This window comes from Arachis ipaensis, chromosome B6 (assembly GCF_059453495.1).
Source record: "Arachis ipaensis isolate K30076 ecotype BB chromosome B6, ASM5945349v1, whole genome shotgun sequence".
NCBI lineage: Eukaryota > Viridiplantae > Streptophyta > Magnoliopsida > Fabales > Fabaceae > Arachis > Arachis ipaensis.
Window position 1 is genome coordinate 138,884,667 of NC_142441.1, and position 24,106 is coordinate 138,908,772.

Genomic DNA, 24,106 nt, shown 5'->3' on the forward strand with positions numbered 1-24,106 from the left:
TTTTAGAGTTATTTGTCATCTTTTTATTTGACGGTCAATGAAAATGCTATCATTAACCATTGAAATTGTGGCATATTTATTATTTAAAAATATATCGTTAGTGAATAAATTACGACATGCACATATATTAATCATGTTGTGTTCTATATTAATTAGTTTAAATTAACAATAAACATGAGATATTTAATTCTATCCTTCCGAAACTAGAGATATTTTCCTCTTCGAATAAAAAATTTTAAGCCACATGTTATAGTTTATAACCATTCATCAAATTTTTTTTATCCTTTTTATTATATTTTTTCTCTCTTTTCTTAAATATTTGTGATAACTAATTAGAGAAAAAATCACTCTTCTTTCACGGTGTATATAAGAATTAGTTCCCAAATTAGTATTTAATATGCATATGAAAAATTATTAGATTTTACAATTCTAGGAAAGAAATATATTATTTTGACAGAAAATTCTGTTTCAAAAATTGTAAATAATGATTAAAAATTAATAAATATTATTTAAAATAAGGATAAAAATAATAAAATAATAAAATTGAAAAACACGGTTAAATAATACTTGCATTCAAAGATACTTTTACTTTAAAAATTTTATGCATTGAAACTTCATTATTGTATTAGGATATAATTTATATTTAAATATATTAAATTTTTAATGAACCGAAACTTGTAACACCCTACCACATAGAGTTTTACACCTAGGATGTAAAACAGAGGTGGCGAGGTGCTACGACCTCTAAGATAGGATATGAATATATATAATAGTCAAAAGAATGTAGTATACTAGGAGCCTTGAAGGATTGGTCAAACAAAATTTGTGAAAATAAAAAGCGCAATGCTCAGGAACGTGGTTACTTGCGTGCGAAGAAACCGACAGTCAACGAACATAATATAACAGAAACTAGGGGTAGAGAGCCAAAAAGATACAAAATAACAAGCTCCTAACTCAGCCTGCGAAACCAAGGCTGGCCAGACAATATTTACATACATATATACATATCCCAAAGCCCAAAATACATAAATAAAATCCTAGCTCTCCATTAGCCTCTAAAAGGAACAAAATAATAAGTCAATCGGAGAGAGTTAAGTATATGTATATACATAAGCTATATATCAAAATAAACCCAGGAACTATTATGCTTCAGAAGTCCAGACGCCTAGCGAGCAGCCTCTCGACCTGCATATGAAAAACACAACACAGTATGGGGTGAGAACCAGAGGTTCTCATCATGATAAAGGTGCCATGCACATAATATATAAGGTCCTGGGAATGCCAGAGGCAATCCTGCAATGCCGATACTCAGATTATAAAACTTAAAGAACTAAACAAAAACCATAAATCAGGGTGGTTCTCTAAGGCTTTCTCAACTAAATCACCTCCTTAAATCTAGCTGGAACTTAAATAGAATCCTCAATCTCTCTGCCTTTCCTCCGTTCCCCCATCTCCGGTAATTACAAAGACAAACAAGCAGACAAAGCAAGCACAGGTAGAATACAGATAATACAGATATCAATTATGACAATTAGCATATTATAATCAATTAGGCAATCTCAATTAATGCACAAACAAGCCATACATACAAATGCATATGATGCATGCCTATCCTGTGGCCGTTGATATCAACTGTCGGTTACGTAGCCATCCCGACATGTTCTCAAGCTCAAAAATAGACCATGGGGAGAATTCCCAAGCTGACATGGGGAAGAGAACGCCCACAAGCTTAATAATATCCATGGGACGAATCCCAAGCTGACATGGGGAAGACAATACCCCAAGCTGAATGTTATCCATGGGACGAATCCCAGGCTTACATGGGGAAACAACACCCCAAGCTCAATAATAACCACGGAAAAAATCCCGGCTGACATGGGGAGGGCAACGCCCCAAACTCAAGTTATTCAATCGTTTCTTATAATTTATCATTTCCAATCTCACAGTGATTCACGTCTCATCTCATCATTCTCAATTATTCAACATCATTAAGATTCATGTCTCATCTCATCATTATTAATGTCACTTTACTATCTCAATTACCTCTTATACCATTTTTCTCATCTTTATCGATCAAATACCATCTCCTCTAATCACTTATTACCTTTTAAACAAATCTTTCTTCACCTTCAAGTTACCACAATTTCCTAACTTCATTCTATGATTAGGCCTACTAACAATATTTAGACTAAAGAAATGAAAATAGAAATCTGGAGGTTCAAGTTTGAGCTTTAAAACACAAAATTTGTTTTTGGTGAAAACAGGGCCATGCGTACGCGTCGGTACGTGTTTAGGCCAAGACGCTATGCATCCCCTAATTACACGTACGCATGCAAACCAGGCAGTAGCGTTTGTCTGCGAATGGGGTATATGCGTACGCAAAAATTCCATGTCACGCGTATACGTGGGCCACGCGTACGCGTGAACATGCGTTATTCCAAAAATTTCACAAAGTTTCAAAGGCGGCAGAATTTTAATTTCTAACATCAAACTTCCGACGCACATAACTTTTTTGTTTTAAATCATTTTTCATCTGTTCTTTAAACGGCGTAAACTTCACATATCCAATTTTTATAAGAAACAAGTTTGAAATCACTTGGAGGTCCAGAAGCCAAGTTATGGGTCACCAAAGTCCGGCCAAAAACCAAATTTCACAAAAACCTCAAAACCTCATTTTCTTTTTAAAGCTCATTCCAACCCAATCCATCATACCTATAATCATCACTATAACTTACCCTTAACAATATCACAAAAATCTTTGCAATCCTACCATTTCTCAACTCAATAACATCTCACTTCAACCTAAACTTCACAAGTTGACAACAAACACCAACATATCAATCTATATATATACATATTGCCATGGTCACAAGTTCTTCAAACATCATTACATCATCATTCATCATTCCAATACTAACAAAATCAAGTGAACACCACACATGCTCACTTCATATCATTATCACTAAACATTCAATACACATAATCATTCCAGCTTACCCTATAGTTCTCTAGCCTAAGTTTTTACACGACATTATATATTATATACGCGAAACCTAAATCATACCTTGGCCGATTTTCACGTTTGTCCAAGGAAACCCACTAAGCCAAACACAGCTCCAAGGCCCAAAATCACCAAAGCATCAACACTAATCCTCTACCAAGCCTTTCAATGCCCAAAATCAAACTCCAATATATGTATACACACCTAATTTCACATACCCATATATAAAATTCAATACTCATACACTAATTTAATGAATTAACTAGGGTTAATAATCCTTACCGTACCCACGGACTAAGAGAGCCAAGTCCAACAAGCTCCACAAGCTAGATTGAACCTAGAGAACCAAAATCAATAATTCCTCAACTTGGATTCTCTTTAATTTTGAAAATTGAGGGATAGAGAGGTTGGGGTGAGATTGAAGCTTACCTATGAAATTGGTCCGATAGAATCGTAGAGCTCGACACAGTAGACGCGTGGCCGTAAACGGTGCAGCGATCGGAGCTCAGATGGAGAAGATATGTTGGATTGAAGTGAAGGTTAGGGTTGAAAGCTTTTTCCCCCTTCTTCCTTTGTTGTGCAGCGTAAATGAAGAAGGAGAAAGGGGAAGCTGGCTCATTAAAAGTGAATGGCCTGAGTTGGGCCTTGGGCCCGATTCGCTTGGTTCGGCCCGTTCGGCCCAATCTTGAGCCAAATTCTTTAAAATTAGTATCGAAATTCTCGTTTTAATTTTTTATATCACATTAAACTATCAAATCCCATTTTTGTAAGACCCAGAACCTTTGAAAAATCTTTTTATGATCAAGTTTCAAATCATATAGTTATTTACAGCCTTAATTTCAGAAATCATTTTATTAAAGATAATTAAGGCAAGTTTTGATTTATTGAACTTGAGATAATTTATGATTATTATCCAATTTTATAATTGTTGGATTATTTTCTCTATTTAAATTATAAATTTAGCAGTTGTGAAATAATAAGGATTTTATATGTTTTGGACTAAGTAATTAATATTTTGAATATTAGTACTGCTATTTTGGAAAATAGAGAAATTAATTATATTATTTCTAATCTTTAGATTCGGGCATTTTGTTGAAAATAATTTGTAAAAATAGATGAGCAAATAGTGTTTTTCCATATACAATAAGTGTTGAAATTACATTGGATTTCAATTACCATATTATTCCTAATTTTATGTGAATTTACCATAATGCCCTTAACCCTAATTTTCAAATAAGGAAAACCCTAACCCGGTAACCCATTACCCGACCCGGTTCTCTCTCAACCTCACTCAATCCCCCCAAACCCAGCCGCAACACAGCAACAATAGCTGCAAAAGAAATGGAACGAAGAAAGAAAAAGGGCTAGGAGGAAACGGGGAAACACAGAGGGAAAAGCTGCGCTGTGACCACCGGCCAGCCGTCGCTGTCGTCTGGCGCTTACCCACTCACCACCGCCGCTGGAGGAGCCGTGACCAACGTGTCGCTGTCGCTGAAGCACACAGCGCCGCTGTCGCCCTCGCCGCGCCGCCGCCATCCTTGCGATCACGAAGAGGCTGACGGGAGGAACTGGTGCGCACGGGAGGGGAAGAAACCGCCTCTGCACTGCCGTCGTTCACAAGCTCAGCCACCTCGCCATTGTCGCCGCCAAGGGTTGTCGCGGCTGGTGCTGCTGCCGTCCCTGATGGGTTCCACCGTGGAGAAGGGAACGACGCAGGGGAGAGGAGGTCGCGCCGCTGCTGCCGCCAAAGGAACCCGTCCCTGCTGAGCCGCCGTTGCCACTGCTAGGGTTTGCTGCCGCCGTGCTGTTGAGAGGAGGGCCGTCCAGTCACACCGAGCATGAGAGACGGAGAGATCAGAGGCTGAGCTGGGGTTCAGCCACCATGCCCAGCCGTGCTCGCGTCGCCGGCACCGCCTCCGTCAGAACTGCCGCCGTCAGAAAGGGGTCTCGGCCGCCGCAAGTGTCGTTGCCAGAGAAGGGAGCTGCGTCTCTGTGATTCTGACCGCCGGGAGTGGTTCTGTGACTTCCGGGAGCACCGCCGGAGCTTCTGGCTGCTTTTGCCGTCGTCGGAAAAATTCTGTCGGTAAGGGTTTCAAGTTGGCTCTCCTTTCCGTTGAGTTTTCAGGAATCTCATTGTCTCTGCATACTGTTCAGGTCACCGCTGCCGCTTGAGGTGGCTATCGGGCAGCCGCCGAACCGGTTCAGAGATCGCCGCTGTTTCGGTTCAGCCGTTCCTCCTTCGGTTCTGTAAGCGTTTTAATTTGAAAGCCCTTTTGTTACTGTTCCGTTATCTCACGCTGAGGTTTGTGGCATTAATTGCTATAAGATTGAGTTTCGATTGTTGTATGTTGCGAATAGTGTTGCTTTAGTTATTGCAAAAGTGGCTGGGAGCTGAGGTTTTGGTTGCCGTCAGTTCGGGTTGAGCCGGAAAGGACTCTATGAGACGTTTGGATTATGGAATTGCGTTTTGAGGTAGGGGCGCTTTCCGAAAACTATATTTTGTATATTGGAATTATTACATATGGGTACTGATGTGAGGATGTATATTTGGTGATTGTATCAGTCCTATGTATTGTTTGGTTGTTTTGTATGATTATGGGTGTTGGTTTAACTCGACTGTTGTGTGGCTTTCTGAAACGAAATGCTTTTGAAATTGATTCTTTTAAAGCTTTGAGATCGAGTTGAATCCGTTGGAAATTGATTTGAGTTGAATGGATTTTCTTGAGAATGTGAAAAAAAAAAAATAGAATACACCCTTGAATTCAGCCTGGCTTGCTTTAATGATCTGGTTTGAATAAATGACTATTGATGAACCGTTTCTTTGAAACTTTAGAAATGAGTTTATTCGGCTGATAATGATTTGGTTTTTGAAACGGTTTTCTTGGAATATGGAATTGAGATGGTTGTTGGATTTGGCTTGCCTTGAACTGATTTTGGATTTTTGGGCTGTTGAAAAGGATTGTGGAACGGTTTAGTTGGGACCCGAACCGGGTGGCAAAGTCCAAGTTTTAGGGGAGGTGCTGCCGAAATTTCTATAAAATTCGAGTCTTTATTGAAATGTTGTCTGGAAAAATGACGAGTTAAAGATTTCTACTATTTTATTTGAATTATCAAGAAAAGGATGATTCATACTTTTGAAATGGATTACTAAAGAGGAAATTGTGATTTAGCCTTGCTTCTTAAGAAAGGCATTGTATATCTTTCAGGAGAAAGCTATTTAGATGAAACTTATGTTTTAAAGCTGTTTTAAATGTGACAAGTGCAATGCCTTTGAATTTGACTTGAGGGTTTCAATTAGAGGAGTTTTCAATGGCTTTGAAAGAACCTGAATGTCTATTGACAAGTATCATTTTGAAATGTTTGAGAAAGGTTTTAAGTGCTCCTTGAATTCTGAACCTTTGCAAGACTAAAACAATTTTGAACAGTCGAAATGCTTTAGAATTTATCATGGGGGTTGAAGCTGGTTTTACCTAGGAAAAGGAAATGGCTTTGAAAGAAGTAAATGATTACGTGACTCGGTTTGGCTTAGATCCTATTTTATTACTCAAATCAGAAAGCCAATGTTTTAATGATTTTAAATGAATTTGGCGAAATGAGTTATGTTATTCTCCCCTAAAGACTTGGGACTCTGCCGAGAAACTTTTGTTATAAAGTCCCATTGTTGGATGGGTGATTTTTGAATATCTCAAAGAGGCTTTTAACTTGCCATGATGATGGAAGTTTTGGAAAGAGAATGCCGAGAGTGGCATTATTTTAAAAGGGGAATTTACCTTGAGTAAAAGTGGCTTATGAGCCTGAGATGATTTGAGAAATGAGATCATTAAAGCCAAGGCTGAAAAGAGTTGAAACTTGATTTCAAAGTGAAATGAATTGAGAAAATGATTTATGGCTTAAATGCCGATTTCATGAATTTGATGATTTTGAATGTGGAAGTGCTGTTTTGTTGAGAGCCCGAAATGGCTGTGTATGTTTATACATGTTGATTGGTTCTGGATTGAACCGTGAGCCGGAATGGCTGTGTATGATATGAATATTGGCTGGTTCTGGATTGAACCGTGAGCCGGATGGCGGAGATGGATGTTGATCCATGGCTGAGAATGAATGCATATATGCTGAGATATTGATAATTGTGATTTTTGCACTTCCACTATTTGAGATACGAGTTTCCCTGGGTAGTAGCAGTGGCTAGCCACCACGTGCTCCAGGTTGAGACTTGATACTCTGTTGACCCTATGTCGTAAGTGTGGCCGGGCACTGTGAAAGCCCGGATGAGCTCGCCCCCGTAAATATTCACCAGTAAGGGTGATGGATATGGATCATGATTATGATCAAGTTTATGATGAGTATAACTCGAGTTGGGGATGCGCGACAGAGGGACAGTCCAATGGTTAGCTTCCAGGACTTGTCGGGTTAGCTCTATAACCGACAGATGATATCATCAGCCACTAGGGACAGGCATGCATCATATGCATTTGTGTGACATTGGTTGGGTGTGCATATTATACTTGGTTTGCCTATGTGATTAATTGCTAACTGTTCTACTTGTAATAACTGTTTGTTTGTGCTTGAACTTCCTATCTGTGTTTGCATCTGGGACTCTGTTGGATTGTGGTGATTGGTTGTTGGTTGGATTGTTTGGGCCTAGGGCCGTGGTTGGAAAGAGATTAACTGATGGTTGATTTCGGTTTTGTGTTTCTGGTTTGGAATAAAATTATGAAAGGCTATTTTGGTTCCGCATAGATAAACCGTTTTGAAAGGCTTTTGAGTTTTTGAGAATTGAACGGTTCTTCCTTCCGAAAAGATTTCCGACTTTACTTTCATTGTAAACCGTTGTTTTTAAAAAGAGGCATGAGACGGTTATGAATCACTGGTGCGATTATCTTCACGTATCCTATTACAGTAATTCCCAAAAACCCTCTACTGAGAACCCTTTCGAGGATGATGTTCTCACCCCCCTACATTTTTCCCCTTTCAGGATATGGGCGCAGAAGTCACGAAGAGTTTATTTAGTTATTGTTGAAATGCTCTATATTGCTTTAGACTATTATTTGTACCCTCGCCTTTATCTTGAGATATTCTGTAAGAGGGATAGGAATTGTATTGTCTAATGCTTGTAATATTATTTATATATATATGTGTATATATATGGATGTACTCTTTATGAACTTTTGTAAGTTGTATGATATTCTGTGAATGTACGTCATCGAACGAAAGTATTTTTGGGAGCGGTTTCACGGTTTAAGTTTTAAACAGGCTCATATTTTAGTATTAAATAGTATAAAAGTCGTAGTAATATCCGAGCTATCAGAGTTGCGCAGCCGGAAGCGTAAGCTTTGGTAGTTAGGGTGTTACATTATGGTATCAGAGCAGTTCTTCCTGTAGAGCCTGAGGGATGGACTGACTATGCTTCAGTTGCATGCTCTAAGCGTTTGTCATGGAATAGGTCTTGTCAAACGACGAGAATTAGAGCTTTATGCACATGACGATCTATTGATTAACGCTGTTAGTCTTGCATTGCATAATTCTTGGTATTAAGTTTGGCCGGCTTAATACTAGTGAATTATGTATATGAAAGCACTAATGGGTTGTCATAGATGATATACGAGTTTTGAGTAAAGCGAATCGCGGGTTTTGGGAACGTTAGAAACTATTTCTCGAGGCTATTCAGTTGTGTGTCTTGAATTCTGTTCGAGTTGACCTGTTCTTTTATATCCTAACATGAAGTTCTTGTTTGCTAGTCCTCTTGAAAAGTAGTTTGATACTTCAACTCTATTCCTCTATTCATATGCATTCTTGTTTGATCCTAATTGCATATGTTTGTTTGAAATCCTTGCTGTATCTATCTTTCTCTGTTTGAGTTCTTGATTCAAGTATTCTTTGATATAGCCTTGAACTTGTCTTAATGTGCTGTGACTTTTAACTCCGGGTTCTGATTCCATTCTTTGAGAAATTGTTGATTCAGTTTTTCTCTTACTGGACAGTGATCACAGCCAATTTTGAGATTTTATAAATTGCTGTTGATTAGATATATACTTTTCTATAAATGAGACTTTGGAATTATTTATACAGTTTAGCAACTCTCTATTTTAATACCTTGCCTGTGTTTTTACCGGTTCACGGAATTGCACTTACTTTAAAAGTAAATTGACTTTCTAGTAATTTTACTATAGTTCCAATGTACATCTTCGTTTGATTATGTATTTGGGGTGTTTTTCGAAATTCTGGAAAGAAAGGGGATTTCTCGCTTTTATCCCGGTTGAGTTTCGTTTGATAAACTTTACTTAATTCATTTTGATTTGAGTTTGATTTAGCATACTACATGGTTTATGCCATTGTTGTTCTTTTGAAAATGTTGGACTCATAGCTTTCTTCTTATGAACGGACTAAGTTCTCTCTTAAGCTTTTCACCTCTATGAATGTCATACGTGACTCTGTCTTTAACTAATCTTTTACATCTTGAAAACATTACCATTGATCTTGGTTTGTCCTCTCTTGTGGATCTCATCCTTATGTGAGTCAGTTTGATTCGTTTCAATTTAGTGCATTATTTATTCTCCCATTATTTCTACAAGAGTTTTTAGTCAAAGATTTATCATTGAGAAATTACAAATGATTGAGTTGTCTTTTCCTATGACTTTTGTATTCTTTTGGATCAATTGAAAGCTTGTTTGATGACTCATGCCTAGTGAATCTTGTTTGGGCTACCTTGGTTTAAGATCCTTTCTTGCAAGGCTTGACTCCTTTTTAGTGCATCTTAAACTTCTTGAATGTTCTTCTGAGATGGTGATTTCAAGAACACTTTTGGAGTCTTGTTTTGAACCTTTTAAAAGAATTTTGAATTCTCTTTGAAGAAATATTAAACAGAATTTATTTTCTGTTGCTTGATTGAGATTGAAACCATTGCCCAATTTTGACGAAATTAATTTAAAGTTGGCATGCGCCATTTTTAAATGAGGTTTTGGAAAAGCTTCCTTGTTTAGTGGAAACCGGTTTGTTTGTAACACACCACTTATTTCCTTACCAGATTGTGTGCAAATTTTTACCTTGGAGTTTCTTTTCTAAAAGGAGTTTAATTTTCCCTTTCATCCTTGCTACGAATGTTATACACGCTTGTTTGAATGTGAACTTTGGAAATTTTTGAACAAGCATTTGATTTCTTCCGAGTTTTATGAATTACTTTTGGTTAAGTTATGCACCTAACTATTTTTCTAAAATATTTGAGGAAATATTTTAGCTCTTAGTCAAATTTGTGTGCATTTTGTTTTTAAAACTCTACATGATCTACTTCAACATGAAATTGTATTGAAGTAAAGCCACGTTTATGCTTTTGCTACTCTCTTGAAGAATGTTTGTTGCTCAACTTTTCTTCTAGACTGCAAAGTGGTTTTTTTGCAAGTTTTCGACTCTTTCATGAACAATGTATTCGAAAGTATTTTTAATCATGCTCTCGAGTTCTGTGAGCTTTGTCTTGGGTTTGAAATATTCTCTTCTGTAAACCTCATGTTTCCTCGACTCAGCTTGAGTTTGTTTCAAACTGATGCGCTGGTTTTCTTCTTATTGATCCTATTGAACTTCTTTGATCTAAGGGTTATCTTTGAAGTTGTCAATTGAATTGTGTCTAGCAAAATTCATTGCTTGAACATCCTTGTTTATCTGGAATTGGATACATTCTCTCAAATCTATGAGTACTACCCTTGACATTTGACTCTCCTTTCTAAATCTTGTATCCTTCTGAGTAGACTCGAGAATTATTTTGATATCACGTGCGACTTGTAGACGTAGTAACGCGATGCGTTAGTTCTTTAAGACGTTATATGTGTATGCGGAAGTTGAAGCGGTAGGTGTGCAACGTTATGAGTTGTGAGCATTTTGTTCCTTGCGAACGGGTTTGTGGTTGTCAGGCTTGTGATCAAATTTGGGGTTTGTAAAGTGCTTGATGGAGTTGGAAAGTTAAAGCTTTGAGGTTGGTGTGAGATTAGTGTGCAGATGTTGAGCACGTTGTTTTAACCCCATCCTGTTTGATAGCCTTGATGCCTTGCCTTACTATCACATGATTGACCCATGTCAGCTTTTGCATTGAGCCTATCTTGTAACGTTTGCCTGGCAGTTACACTCCTACCTTTGCATCCTTATGCTTATGATAATCAAAGTATTTGAAAATCATATATATGATTATATTTTGAGATATTTTTGCTTCTTCTTTAAATGTGTTCAAGGGTGAACTATTATGGAATTACTTTCATTCTGTATCAATTTTCGAGGGCGAAAATTTTTATAAGGTGGGTAGAATGTAAGACCCAGAACCTTTGAAAAATCTTTTTATGATCAAGTTTCAAATCATAAAGTTATTTACAACCTTAATTTCAGAAATCATTTTATTAAAGATAATTAAGGCAAGTTTTGATTTATTGAACTTGAGATAATTTATGATTATTATCCAATTTTATAATTGTTGGATTATTTTCTATATTTAAATTATAAATTTAGCAGTTGTGAAATAATAAGGATTTTATATGTTTTGGACTAAGTAATTAATATTTTGAATATTAGTACTGCTATTTTGGAAAATAGAGAAATTAATTATATTATTTCTAATCTTTAGATTCGGGCATTTTGTTGAAAATAATTTGTAAAAGTAGATGAGCAAATAGTGTTTTTCCATATACAATAAGTGTTGGAATTACATTGGATTTCAATTACCATATTATTCCTAATTTTATGTGAATTTACCATAATGCCCTTAACCCTAATTTTCAAATAAGGAAAACCCTAACCCGGTAACCCATTACCCGACCCGGTTCTCTCTCAACCTCACTCAATCCCCCCAAACCCAGCCGCAACACAGCAACAATAGCTGCAAAAGAAATGGAACGAAGAAAGAAAAAGGGCTAGGAGGAAACGGGGAAACGCATAGGGAAAAGCTGCGCTGTGACCACCGGCCAGCCGTCGCTGTCGTCTGGCGCTTACCCACTCACCACCGCCGCTAGAGGAGCCGTGACCAACGTGTCGCTGTCGCTGAAGCACACAGCGCCGCTGTCGCCCTCGCCGCGCCGCCGCCATCCTTGCGATCACGAAGAGGCTGACGGGAGGAACTGGTGCGCACGGGAGGGGAAGAAACCGCCTCTGCACTGCCGTCGTTCACAAGCTCAGCCACCTCGCCATTGTCGCCGCCAAGGGTTGTCGCGGCTGGTGCTGCTGCCGTCCCTGATGGGTTCCACCGTGGAGAAGGGAACGACGCAGGGGAGAGGAGGTCGCGCCGCTGCTGCTGCCAAAGGAACCCGTCCCTGCTGAGCCGCCGTTGCCACTGCTAGGGTTTGCTGCCGCCGTGCTGTTGAGAGGAGGGCCGTCCAGTCACACCGAGCATGAGAGACGGAGAGATCAGAGGCTGAGCTGGGGTTCAGCCACCATGCCCAGCCGTGCTCGCGTCGCCGGCGCCACCTCCGTCAGAACTGCCGCCGTCAGAAAGGGGTCTCGGCCGCCGCAAGCGTCGTTGCCGGAGAAGGGAGCTGCGTCTCTGTGATTCTGACCGTCGGGAGTGGTTCTGTGACTTCCGGGAGCACTGCCGGAGCTTCTGGCTGCTTTTGCCGTCGCCGGAAAAATTCTGTTGGTAAGGGTTTCAAGTTGGCTCTCCTTTCTGTTGAGTTTCCGGGAATCTCATTGTCTCTGCATACTGTTCAGGTCACCGCTGCCGCTTGAGGTGGCTATCGGGCAGTCGCCGAACCGGTTCAGAGATCGCCGCTGTTTCGGTTCAGCCGTTCCTCCTTCGGTTCGGTAAGCGTTTTAATTTGAAAGCCCTTTTGTTACTGTTCCGTTATCTCACGCTGAGGTTTGTGGCATTAATTGCTATAAGATTGAGTTTCGATTGTTGTATGTTGCGAATAGTGTTGCTTTGGGTATTGCGAAAGTGGCTGGGAGCTGAGGTTTTGGTTGCCGTCAGTTCGGGTTGAGCCGGAAAGGACTCTATGAGACGTTTGGATTATGGAATTGCGTTTTGAGGTAGGGGCGCTTTCCGAAAACTATATTTTGTATATTGGAATTATTACATATGGGTACTGATGTGAGGATGTGTATTTGGTGATTGTATCAGTCCTATGTATTGTTTGGTTGTTTTGTATGATTATGGGTGTTGGTTTAACTCGACTGTTGTGTGGCTTTGTGAAACGAAATGCTTTTGAAATTGATTCTTTTAAAGCTTTGAGATCGAGTTGAATCCGTTGGAAATTGATTTGAGTTGAATGGATTTTCTTGAGAATGTGAAAAAAAAATAGAATACACTCTTGAATTCAGCCTGGCTTGCTTTAATGATCTGGTTTGAATAAATGACTATTGCTGAACCGTTTCTTTGAAACTTTAGAAATGAGTTTATTCGGCTGATAATGATTTAGTTTTTGAAACGGTTTTCTTGGAATATGGAATTGAGATGGTTGTTGGATTTGGCTTGCCTTGAACTGATTTTGGATTTTTGGGCTGTTGAAAAGGATTGTGGAACGGTTTAGTTGGGACCCGAACCGGGTGGCAAAGTCCAAGTTTTAGGGGAGGTGCTGCCGAAATTTCTATAAAATCCGAGTCTTTATTGAAATGTTGTCTGGAAAAATGACGAGTTAAAGATTTCTACTATTTTATTTGAATTATCAAGAAAAGGATGATTCATACTTTTGAAATGGATTACTAAAGAGGAAATTGTGATTTAGCCTTGCTTCTTAAGAAAGGCATTGTATATCTTTCAGGAGAAAGCTATTTAGATGAAACTTATGTTTTAAAGCTGTTTTAAATGTGACAAGTGCAATTCCTTTGAATTTGACTTGAGGGTTTCAATTAGAGGAGTTTTCAATGGCTTTGAAAGAACCTGAATGTCTATTGACAAGTTTCATTTTGAAATGTTTGAGAAAGGTTTTAAGTGCTCCTTGAATTCTGAACCTTTGCAAGACTAAAACAATTTTGAACAGTCGAAATGCTTTAAAATTTATCATGGGGGTTGAAGCTGGTTTTACCTAGGAAAAGGAAACGGCTTTGAAAGAAGTAAATGATTACGTGACTCGGTTTGGCTTAGATCCTATTTTATTACTCAAATCAGAAAGCCAATGTTTTAATGATTTTAAATGAATTTGGCGAAATGAGTTATGTTATTCTCCCCTAAAGACTTGAGACTCTGCCAAGAAACTTTTGTTATAAAGTCCCATTGTTGGATGGGTGATTTTTGAATATCTCAAAGAGGCTTTTAACTTGCCATGATGATGGAAGTTTTGGAAAGAAAATGCCGAGAGTGGCATTATTTTAAAAGGGGAATTTACCTTGAGTAAAAGTGGCTTATGAGCCTGAGATGATTTGAGAAATGAGATCATTAAAGCCAAGGCTGAAAAGAGTTGAAACTTGATTTCAAAGTGAAATGAATTGAGAAAATGATTTATGGCTTAAATGCCGATTTCATGAATTTGATGATTTTGAATGTGGAAGTGCTTTTTTGTTGAGAGCCCGAAATGGCTGTGTATGTTTATACATGTTGATTGGTTCTGGATTGAACCGTGAGCCGGAATGGCTGTGTATGATATGAATATTGGCTGGTTCTGGATTGAACCGTGAGCCGGATGGCGGAGATGGATGTTGATCCATGGCTGAGAATGAATGCATATATGCTGAGATATTGATAATTGTGATTTTTGCACTTCCACTATCTGAGATACGAGTTTCCCTGGGTAGTAGCAGTGGCTAGCCACCACGTGCTCCAGGTTGAGACTTGATACTCTGTTGACCCTATGTCGTAAGTGTGGCCGGGCACTGTGAAAGCCCGGATGAGCTCGCCCCCGTAAATATTCACCAGTAAGGGTGATGGATATGGATCATGATTATGATCAAGTTTATGATGAGTATAACTCGAGTTGGGGATGCGCGACAGAGGGACAGTCCAATGGTTAGCTACCAGGACTTGTCGGGTTGGCTCTATAACCGACAGATGATATCATCAGCCACTAGGGACAGGCATGCATCATATGCATTTGTGTGACATTGGTTGGGTGCGCATATTATACTTGGTTTGCCTATGTGATTAATTGCTAACTGTTCTACTTGTAATAACTGTTTGTTTGTGCTTGAACTTCCTATCTGTGTTTGCATCTGGGACTCTGTTGGATTGTGGTGATTGGTTGTTGGTTGGATTGTTTGGGCCTAGGGCCGTGGTTGGAAAGAGATTAACTGATGGTTGATTTCGGTTTTGTGTTTCTGGTTTGGAATAAAATTATGAAAGGCTATTTTGGTTCCGCATAGATAAACCGTTTTGAAAGGCTTTTGAGTTTTTGAGAATTGAACGGTTCTTCCTTCCGAAAATATTTCCGACTTTACTTTCATTGTAAACCGTTGTTTTTGAAAAGAGGCATGAGATGGTTATGAATCACTGGTGCGATTATCTTCACGTATCCTATTACAGTAATTCCCAAAAACCCTCTACTGAGAACCCTTTCGAGGATGATGTTCTCACCCCCCTACATTTTTCCCCTTTCAGGATATGGGCGCAGAAGTCACGAAGAGTTTATTTAGTTATTGTTGAAATGCTCTATATTGCTTTAGACTATTATTTGTACCCTCGCCTTTATCTTGAGATATTCTGTAAGAGGGATAGGAATTATATTGTCTAATGCTTGTAATATTATATATATATATATATATATATATATATATATATATATATATATATATATATATATATCTGTGTGTGTGTGTGTGTGTGTGTGTGTGTGTGTGTGTGTGTGTGTGTGTGTGTGTGTGTGTGTGTGTGTGTGTATATGGATGTACTCTTTATGAACTTTTGTAAGTTGTATGATATTCTGTGAATGTACGTCATCGAACGAAAGTATTTTTGGGAGCGGTTTCACGGTTTAAGTTTTAAACAGGCTCATATTTTAGTATTAAATAATATAAAAGTCGTCGTAATATCCGAGCTATCAGAGTTGCGCAGCCAGAAGCGTAAGCTTTGGTAGTTAGGGTGTTACAATTTTCTAATCACTTTGGTTAATAATTAATTTATTCGCTAACTATTTATTATTTTCTCAGGGTTTACAAAACTACTCTAAGGTGACAAATATTTTAAAATAGGAGTGTAAGTTCCGTTGAGTATAAAAAAAATATATTTTGAAATAGAGGTGTATATTCAAACTCTAAAATGATATATAAATTATGTTGAACAAGAATATCAACATAAAAAGATTATTTATAAATAGGAAAAACACGCTAAACTAAGATAAAGAAAAGCTAACTGAGGAGCACTGAACCAAATATATACAGAACGCAAATGAATATGGCTAATATTTTTAACGTAAAAAAGAAAAAAAAATAGTATTAACTCAGAAATACATATTGGTCAATAGTCTATAATAAATAAAAAGTGCGTCTAAAGCTCAATTAAAATAGTTTTATTAATTATTAATTTATTATAAATAGATATAGCATAAATGTATTCTTTTTTTTAAAAGATATTAATACTTTATTAATTGAATAAAGTAGAAACATAGGATTTTTTAAATAAATAAAATAAATATTTAAATTACGAATATACGTTAATTTGAGGATATTTACCAATTTTCATAAAGTGTCTTATCTCGTTTATACTGTAGACGAGATAAGTTTAACTATTTGTAAATGAGATAAAACATGAACATGTGACAATGTATCACGTTTACAAACGCGATACGTGAGAAATAGTTGTTTAGTCATGTAAATGAGATATGACAAAACTTATCTCTTTTATAGTGTAAACGAGATACGTGCGAGTAAAAAATGTTTATACAGTAAACAAGATAGAATAGGACAAAAATAACTCCTTATAAAAGGATTAGGAAACCGCTGGTATTCCTAAAAAATATCTCAATTCTTCTTTTTCTACTATTTTTCTTCGAAAAATTTAGCAAAAATATCTAGTGACAGTGGTTTCTTTGTTGTGATGGTGTATCCCAACTGTCAGATGAGAAACAATGACAGCAGGGTTATATTTGAGTATGAGAATCCTGCATTGTTCTGAACTCGAAGAGCAAATTCGTTGTTCGAGTTAAAGAGTATGATATTAACGCACGTCGGCGGTGGTAAGAGAAAAGAGGTTGGTAGAGTTGGGTATATGATGCTAGCACCGATGGGGAATGGTGTATTTTGGTTTCGTCTATTCTGGCTCGATGGCAATGAGCAAGCATGTGCGCCTTGTTTGACGTGCACGGCAGACTTATAGTTGAACAAGTGATGGAGCTTTCTGCGTAAGTTCGTGATGGTGGTGGTGGTGGTGCTGGCGGCTCGAATTTTGTACCGGATGACCCTCCGCTCACACCACGACCGTTGCACTGTGCTAGTCCAGTGCAGGACATGGATGTTGAGGATGGAGAATCCGACGAAGAGTACATTGCCGATAGCCACGAAAGTGGTTCCTCTAACGACGACGACGATAATGAGTTCATACCTGAGACTCCTGTTGATGGATCAGTTCAATACCTTTTGCCTATTCCGCGTCCAATTCCAGAGTTATCATCTGTACCCAGCTACTACCATGCATTAGATTTGGATGCAATGCACGAGGAAACTTCGTTTTAGAATATGGGGGCCGACGATTACAACACCGATGGTGGTGTGGAGTTTCAGGTTGGTCATAGATTCAGAAGCAAAGAGGCAGTGCTGCAAGGCGTGATGAATTACAGCATCCAGAGAAGTGCCGAGTATCGAATAGTCGAGTCGGATCAATTCAAGTATCACATACATTGCCGGCAATTTACAGATGGTTGTCCTTGGAGTCTCCGTGTCGCCCTCCGACAGAATTTCATATATTGGTGAGTGTTATTATATTTTAATTCATTGTCTTCTTCATCGTTCTTATTTTGTTTAGATTTTAATTCGACTGTATTTAAAATGGTTAGGAAGGTGTGTGAATTCGGTGGACCACACACGTGTCTGGCCCCACCATGTCACAAGATCACCGACAGTTGGATGGCAATCTCATATGCAAAATCATCCTGCCACTCATACAGTCCAATCCATCAGTGACCATTCCTGTTCTACAGAGAACAGTGAGATAAAGCTATCACTTCAAGCCGTCATACTAGAAGGTTTGGATGGCAAAACAAAAGGCAATTGCCTAGATATATGGTGATTGGGAGGAGTTGTACAATGAGGTGCCGCGATTGCTCCAAGCGTTGCATAGTTGTCTCCCTAACACGGTATGTGAAAAAATTTAAATAACTAATCAAATCAAAGTAATTACTTATCTAACTTTGACTATGAGTAAATTATACACCTAACTCATGTTACTAACTTGCCAAATAACCTAAATTGTGTTACCTCAATATCATCCAGCCTACTCATTTGTTAAAACACTAACTCTATAAAAGTTCTCGAAATAAAATCGCATAGACTTATTAATTTAAACAATAAAGATAACACTAACCTCAAAGTCGATGGCTCCCGCAATGTGCTAACTAGCGTTGAGGCAGTTGATGTCAAGGTCCCGTGCATCCGTGCATGCCATAATGTCCGAGGAACTAATAAATATCAAGAAAACAGTGCAAGAAAGAGAGAAATGAGAGAAATGTGAGAGAAATATGGAGTCTGAAACACTGTGAACGACTTCCATTTATAGTCGCTCTCTGGACTTATCTCATTTACAGTGTAAATGAGATAAGGTTCATATCATATCACGTTTGTAAACGTGATACATTGCCATGTGTTCGTGCCTTATCTCGTTTACACTGTAAAGGAGATAAGGCACTTGATGAAAATCTGTAAATACCCTCAAATTAATGTATATTCCTAATAAAAATATTTATTTTAAAAAAATTTAGAAACATATGTTCACATTAGACAGATTGAAAAAAAAATTGAGGGACTCCCAAGAGACTTATCAATAGATGAAAGAAATAGAGATAACAAAAAGAGAAAAGCAACATTAGATGCAAAAAACTCATGATGGAAAACGGCAAGACATCCTTATCAATTCTTGATGTAGCTCTCTTAAATGCTAGAGTGCTAAAAAATCTAGCTATTTCTCTCCTTTCACACGGACTAGAGAAGAAATTGTGAAGAATTGGGTCTTCACATCTGCATTCGATCGCGTTAGAAGATTTTTAGTTACCTCCAACCATCATGAGCTAAACTCTGTTAGCTAGATCTAGACCAGGTAAGCACCAATTCAACTCAACTTGCCTACCAGGGGCGGAGGTACATACTATTAAAGGGGGGCAATGCCCCCCCCCCCTAAATTTTAATTTTCATTAAAAAAAAAGTCTAGCCCCCTCCTGTTTTTATTTCCCAACCCCCTCCCTTTTTTTTTGTATTACTTTCCAAGCCCCCCTTAATTCATACAAAAAAAAAATAGCCCAATAGCCCATTTCCCAATTCCCACCTTTTTTTTATTTGCTAGCAGCCCAGCCCCCTTCCTAATAGTCCATTTCCCAATTCCCAATTCCCACCCTTTTTTTTATTTGCCAGCCACCCAGCCCCCTTCCTCTTTGTTCGCATATTTTTCCAATCCCTCTTTTTGTTCCTACACTTTTCACTTTCACTTTGTAGGTAACAATTTTTTACTTTTCTTATTCTTCTTTTTCTTTATCTCTTTAATCTTCTTATCTTTTACCTCTTTGACTCTTGTTTTTTTTTTTTGCAGATTAAGAAAAAAGATAGTAATTCAACAAGTGATTTTTCACCCCTGTTTCTCAAAAAAGGTTCTATTTTTATTCTTTTTTATTTTAAGAAAATTATTGAACTATTGACTTTTCTATTATTATTTTTCTGTTAGTCTTATCTAATTTTTTTATATTTTTTTATATATTTAGTTATTTACTTAATTTATTATTATTTGTTAATTAAGTTTTTGTTATTATATGTTAGTTTATATATTTAGTTTTTTTATTAGTTAACTATTTAATTACAAAGTTATATTATTTATACAACAATATTAGTATTATTGTTCTGAATTTTAATATCTTATTTTGAATTAAAATATAAATTATATATTATATAAAGATCTAGATTGTAATTTACACTTTTTGCTAAATATATTTTTAATTATAGGAACTTATTTGGCCACTTGAATTATGAGTAAGTTCAAGACCATTGATACATTTTTTAAAAGAAAAGATCAAGAGAATGAAGATGCTTCTACTATTACTACTCCAATACAAGAGTTGAATAGTAGCTTTAATGAGCAAACAATAAAGCTTTTGACTTTGAGTTGTGCTTTGGATCCTAAAGACAATTTCAAATAATTTAATATTGAATAAATTAGCAAGTTAGCAGAGAAGTTTTATCCCCTTGACTTTCCTTCTAATGAGTTTAATATTTTGAAATCTCAGTTGCAACATTATCAGCATGATATACCAAATCATTTGAAAGGCATTGGTACACTTTTTGAATTATGCAAGAAGTTGCAAGAAACAGAAAAATTAAGAACTTATCACATGGTTGATAGATTAATACGTCTTGTTTTGACTCTACCAGTGTCTACCACAACAATAGAAAAAGCTTTTTTAGCAATGAAAATTGTTAAGACAAGACTCAAAAGCAAAATGGCTGATGAATTTCTTGCAGACAATTTGGTCATCTATATAGAAAAAGAATTAGCAGCTATTTTCGACACAAATTCAATTATAGATGATTTTGAAAATAGAAAAAAACGTCGAATAGCATTTTCATGATATAAAACTGTAAGTGGTAACTTTTATATATTATTGTCTTACTTTGATTGAGATTATATATTTATTTATTTTTATTTTATCAATAGAAATAGTAATATAAAATATTTTTAGTAAATTATTAAACACCGCCCCCCTTAAATAGTTAGTCTAGCTCCGCCCCTGGGTATTAGCATAGCCAATGTCAAGTTAGGTTAGACTTGAGTGTGAAAGGATTGTGTCAATCCTGTGAAATTGGTGTATGTAATACTTTAACTATAGTGAAAATTCCACCACTGTTGTCGTGGAGACTGGATGTAGGTTGCATAGTACAAGGCAACCAAACCAGGATACATGGTGGTGTTAGCTTTTCTCTTCTCTGCTCTGTTCTGTTTTCTGATATTCATGAGACAAAACGAAATTGTCTCATAAATTTCTGCTGCTGAGTTCAAACAGAATCAGAATTGCAAGTTCATTTAAAAAGAGGTTATTTCAGTAACAAAAAGAAAGGCATAGATTCAACCCCCCTTCTCTAAGTCTTCTACAACCTTCAGATATGTTGCTATAAAATAATAAAAACTTAATTTACAATAAATTTTCTCTCTTTCTTTTTAAAATAATTAAATATTTTTATATATTTTTTAATTTAATTTTAATATATTGTCAAATTAAAGATTTTATGAATCCATTCAATTATGTATTATAATGTAAAAAAAATAACTTTTACATTCATCATATAAATATTTATCTAAAAGAATAAATGTGATGAAATGACTATGTAAAAAATATACATATTTTAATATATCAAAATTAACTTTCATATTTGTAAACAATTGTTCTACTATTCATTACAATTTTAAAATATTAATTACCACCCATTCAATTAAAAAATTTATTTGTTACAATATTTATGACATAAAACACTGTTTCACCCAAAATAGTTGTTACAAGCAAACTTATTTCAGAGTTAAGATTAAAAAAATATTATATAATTTTAAAATAAAATTATTAATTAAAAATAGATATTATTTTTTTATCTCAACTAATTTTTTAAGACAAAAAATACTAGTAGTTTTACTTATATTTAGAAAACTAATATTTAGTTTGATAATTAATTAATTTATTAATTTCAAAACTTATATTATCACTATTCATTAATTTTTATTGAGTTAATTTATTTAATTAATTTTAATTTTGATATTAAATCAAATTTAACAAAATAAATATTGTTACATGTTAAATTAATAAAAAAATTTATTATAAATCTCAAAATAAAATTTTATAATTTTTATGGAGGTAAAAATATAATTATACTGGGGACAATAATATATATTTGTATAAAACTATTACTTTTTTTTTTCAAAACTTAGTGAGGGCAAGTGTCCTCCTCCTTTGAACCTCAATCCGTCCCTGATAACACACGTCTAAATACAAGTCTATTTACATACATTCTTCATGTGCTGAAAATATTCAATTTCATCATTGTGGCATAACCTTTTGTTTTATTGTTAAAAAATACTATTGCTTATCAGTAAAGGAACCAAGGTGTTCTTAGCAACGATAATGATGATGATGAGAGTTAAGGCCATGATTGATCATGACCAACTCTGATATCATGTAAAGGTATTGAAAGAGATTAAAACCAAAGAGAAAGTTAATAGAATGAACTTAGAATATGAAATTGAATTGATAGTGAAATGAATTAGTTTACACTTGAAGCTACCTCACTTATCTACACACTAAGAATGAAGGATAACACATCAATAGCTAACACTCAATTGATCCTATAACAGATTCTCACTTCATCTAACTAACTCTGTAATGTTAACTAACTCTATTGCATATCACACATGTCACCACTCATCACTGTCTTCTCCATTAACGTTTCCCCCTTTTCTTTGGCCAAAGCTGCCAGTAAGCACGCTGACACATGTGCACGTACATATATATATTGCATTTTTCATTTCTTCTCCTTTTATTTTTTATTCTTCTTCATTTCATGTTCAAACCTTAGCTTTATGACTTTTCGTGCTTTCACAAGTTTTAGGCGTATTGGAAAAAGTTGTTGATCATGTACTTGCTTGCTCAACTATTCTCTCTATGTTATTATTTTTTTCATAAGCTTTCTCCTTCCAAATATTTGAAACTTCTTCAAAAGTCAACCCTTTTGTCTTTGGCATGCAGAAAATCACAAAAAACTATTGCAACACAAGCAACAGCCAAAAGAATCATAAAACTCACCAAGCCCAATCGCATCCACAAAAGAAAGGAAGTAAATAGACATGATGACAATTGTTGCAGACATGCCACCACATATTCCTCTAAACTCTTCAAGGTACATCTCAGCGTTTACAGCCCAAGGAACAAGACCAATTCCAGGTGCAAAGAATATAATATACAAAGCCAAACACGCAACAGCAAGCCATCCATAAACTAAACTCGGGTTGCCATGTCCTCTAACATGACATGAAGCAGAGAGTAGGATTAAATTAGTACATTTTAAATTCAATTCATACCTTCTTTTTCAAGAAATCATTGCACATATTTTAACTAACTAGTTTTCTCTCAACCCCACACTCTAGTAGTAGACACTCTCTTGACACATATTTATGTAGAAATTTTATTTGGTTATTAAAGAATTTGTATAATTGTATCTGATTTGTCTAAAAAGTGAGAGATGAAGAGGTGGATCTCATCTTTTATATTTGTGTCATGTAATTAAAAAATTAGTCATAGTAGAAGAGATCATTTATTTATTTATTCTAACATTGATTTTCAACTATCCTTGTACAATATGACATCATATATATATATATATATATATATATATATATCAGTGGTGTTAAACAATTTTAGTATCATAAATATATAAACTTAATATTTTTAATTTAGAGATTGATTACAAAAATATGGAAGATAATTTATAAAAATATAATTTTTCATTTTTTATATATAGCAAGGTTGATATATATAAATATATAGTATTTAAAGTAACACATTTTTATATTTTTGCAATATAATATTTTTTTCAAATTAAAAATATTTATTAATATTAAAAATATTATTTTAATTTTAACACCATTTTTTAAATATTGTTAACATTGTATAACTATCGTAGCCTTCGTTCTTAATAAAGTAGTTTTACATATGTGTACAGTAACATAATACGACGTTAGTAAAAATACTTACTTTTTACATTGAGGGTGTGAATAGTTATCCAAATTAACATATTTGATTTTATGACTATATAAAATTAAATGTTATATAATATCAGTACATCAAAATTAAACTATTTATTTTATATCTTTGTAAAATTTATCAATCAAATATTTTTGGATAAGATTTGAGTTCATTCTAATGTAATAAAATGACATTTTTTGTCCATAATAAATTAATCAAATCATAATGACTGTACATGGTCGAAAATAGCCAAGTATATACTGGGAGGAACTAGAAACAAGATCAAGAACTA